The sequence below is a fragment of the Apis dorsata genome, unplaced genomic scaffold (assembly GCF_000469605.1).
Source record: "Apis dorsata unplaced genomic scaffold, Apis dorsata 1.3 scaffold_168, whole genome shotgun sequence".
Lineage (NCBI taxonomy): Eukaryota > Metazoa > Arthropoda > Insecta > Hymenoptera > Apidae > Apis > Apis dorsata.
Window position 1 is genome coordinate 77968 of NW_006263456.1, and position 3485 is coordinate 81452.

Here is a 3485-nt window from a genome sequence, read left to right on the forward strand (position 1 = left end):
AAAATTCACACCGGAGTTTCAAGCTTCCCAACTTGAGTCAAGGGTTTTAGCTGCTGCAGCAAGCAATCAATCAATCACAAAGCGATAACATTAAACAATTAAATTATATTCGTATTAAAAATAATAATAATAATAATAATAATAATAATAATAATAAAAATAAAAATAATAATAATAATAATAATAACAATAATAATAATACTAACGCAAGGAATCTGCTCGCGCTGAACGCTGTGTCGCCAGAGGCAACACAACGATTCTTTTTATTATCTATATCCAGTAGGAATCGACGATTTGTCCAATGTTTTGCCCGGCGATGACGGGTTCATAGGACGATTTGTATACGCTGTCGCTTTAAATGAAACAAAGAATGCTGCTTCGCGTGGCTAACGAATATACCCTGGTTCGCATGGGTAACGTGAGTGTCGAACAACTGTGGACAGCGTTAAATTTTAATAATCGATATTCTTCTTTTTCCATACGAATGAAATTTATTCATATTCATTCGGCTGCAAATTATTATTTAGCAGATTGTTTAGGATTATTTTAGAGTTAAAGAAAAAAAAAAATTGTCGAATCGTCTGATCAATTATATCTCAGTTTGCGCGAAGTTTTTAATTTAATTTGAACATTAATTTTTTTTTTTTTTTTTACTTAGATTTAGATTAACGTTTAGAGTCATGCAATTTATTCAATTTGCATTAATCGTACTTTTATTTTATAACTTCATATAGATTATTTTTTCGCGAAACTTTCTTTTGGTTTTTTTCCCAAATTTCAATTCTCGAAAAAATTATCACTCGCCACAGTTGCTCATCTCTCACCGCGTCCCATCATTCAATTAGCTGCTGCAACATATCGCTCGCGTGTACCCACCTATTTAGCTTCTTGCGCGCATTTTTGACTCTGCCGAGAAAACCAACGAACCAGAAATCCAATAAACAATAGAAAGCAACAACAACAACAACAACAACAACAACAATAACAACAACAAGGAACCGAAGGAAGCGAAAAACCGATGAAGAAGGATAACGAAGATGCTGATGATGATGATAATGATGATGTTAATGAATGGACGGCAGGAAACGACGAGAGGAAATGGAAAACGCGTGGACGAGAAAGAGAGAGAGAGAGAGAGAAAAAAGAAAAGAAGGACACCCTCTGCAGAGAAATGGAAAACAGCGAACAGAAATGGCGAAAAAAATTCGAAACGCGTGCGAATCCGGGAATTCGTACGGATATTTTCGCCGCGCGTTTAATCGGATTGTCTACCGTCGACTGGACTACCGTCGCCATCCCAATCCGAAATTGTCGACACGGACGTCCGTCCGATCGGATTTGCCGTCGGATAACCCGTCCACGGCTCGTGGAACGCGAATGGAGTATCATTCCCATTAGCCCGTATCGAGAAGTGGATTGCCGATTGAAAAGGAATCCGTGGAAAAATAATGGAGAGAGAGAGAGAGAGAGAGAGAGAGAGAGAAACAGACAGAGAGAGAGAGATGTATGGATCGGGTCGATAGAGCGTGTGCACATGTCGGATATATCGAGTGAACAGAGAGAAAGAGAAAAAGAGAGAAAAAAGGTATAAAATCAGATAAGTAAAGAGAGAGAGAGAAAGAGAGTAAACAAACGATATACATACCGAAAATATAATACATACTACAGACCGTCCACATCAAGGACAAGCTTGTCCGTTAATAGACGAGAGTGAAGGAAAGATGGCGCAACACTCGAGGGGAATTTTGTTCTAACCGTTAATACACGAATATAAGGTGACATCGCATGACAGGCTTTAGTTCTACGTGGATTCGAACGTGCACATAGAAGGTGCGCGTTCAATCCATGATTGATACGAGAGAGGAATAAAAATGGCGTCGCGCGTACACGCTTCTCGAGTACATTAGAGTAAATTAAATATAGATGGTAGATTACAGAACGAAGAATATATATATATATATATATATATACATATATATACATATAATGATGATATATTTTTGACTTTTATTCTATACGGTAAGCGGGCTAATTACGAAATACGTAAATTAACTTATCCCTAGGGAGACATAACCGGAAGGACAGATGAAAAAGTGTCTGGATGAAAAAGTCGCAGTTTTTTTTTTTTTTTTAGCAAAGTTTCGATCCATGATATTTGATGACCGTGGACGCGAAGAGGGAAAGGGAGGAAAGAAAAGCGTTGAAAGTTGAAAGAAAAAAGAAAAAAGAAAAGAAAACGACTGTTGTTGGAAAAGGAGGAGGGAAAAAATAGTGGAGAGAGGAAATGAAGTACTTATGCTCGACATAAGTAAATGGGTGTTTGTTTTACTCGACGGGGAATGGAAAACGATGAAATCCATATTTCTCTGCAGAGGTGAAAGATGTCGTTTCTTCAACGTGTAACGTTGTCGTTTGCGCGGATTGTTTCCCGGGAGGATAGATGGAAAGATCCAGACGAATGGAATGGAAGAGAAGAAGAGAACGTACGGTGTTGAACGCGATTCACGAAACGTACCTAGGATGGAAATAAACCTGGATTTTTACAAATTATACACTTGTAAAATATACATATTACAAATATACAAACACGTGCATACACATTCGAACAGTCACATCTCGTGTTTACACGCGATAAAAATATATGTCAATGCAAGATTCTTCGAGAGAATTATTTTTTTGTTTAGAATATCCGTTTATCCTGCGAAAAAAAATGAACGATTTTCCTCTCAGATTGTTTAAAAAAAGAAAAAGAAAAAAATGAAAAAGATGAGATTGCTTACTGAAAAGATACCTGTTTGATTTTTAATAATGTAGCAGAGAGAAGATTGTTCAAAATATATACATACACACACACATACATACATACATACACAAAAATACACATATGCCGTGTTTTCAAACTTGGAACTTCTAGATAAACGAGCAACTAGCAGAACAAAACGGAATAATAGGAATAATAATAAAAAAAAAAGAATAAAACGATAAAACGCGTTCGACATTGATAGCCTCGACGTTTAAACAAACAGATGGGAGTGGATGAGAAGAAGATGAAGAAAAAGAAAAAGAAGAAGAATAAGAAGAAAAAAAGTGAAAAAAAAACACGTAACGACGAAATAATTAACTAACTTTTTCTCGAGAACTAAGCTAACGAATGAATTAAATAGTATTTTTCGAGTTTAGAATTATATTAAACGGGAAACGATTAAATAATTAAATAAATAAAGTCGTAGTGGTTAAAAAACATCGTAGATTACACAGATTCTTAGCTGGTAGTGGACGAAGCGAAAAAAAAAAAAAAAAGAAACTTTTAAACCGGTTCGACTAATTGCATGTTAGTTGTATTCCAGCCTAAACGCCCTAGTAATGCTTCTCATTAGTGTGTCGATTTTAGAAAATGAAAGACTTTTTGAAATCCGTCGCGGCCGCCCGCCGTTTCTCCTTTACGAACACGGACGACGAGCAAAACATAAGATAAACATAAGAGG

At 36.2% G+C, this 3485-nt stretch overlaps 1 long non-coding RNA gene across 1 annotated transcript; it reads left to right on the plus strand.

Annotated features, from left to right (window-relative positions):
• The first annotated feature begins 1524 nt into the window (after positions 1 to 1524).
• Positions 1525 to 3476, plus strand: LOC116185382. Its single transcript, XR_004150223.1, has 2 exons — positions 1525 to 2618; positions 2665 to 3476. It is a non-coding gene; the product is annotated as an uncharacterized LOC116185382 (long non-coding RNA).
• Positions 3477 to 3485: the final 9 nt, after the last annotated feature.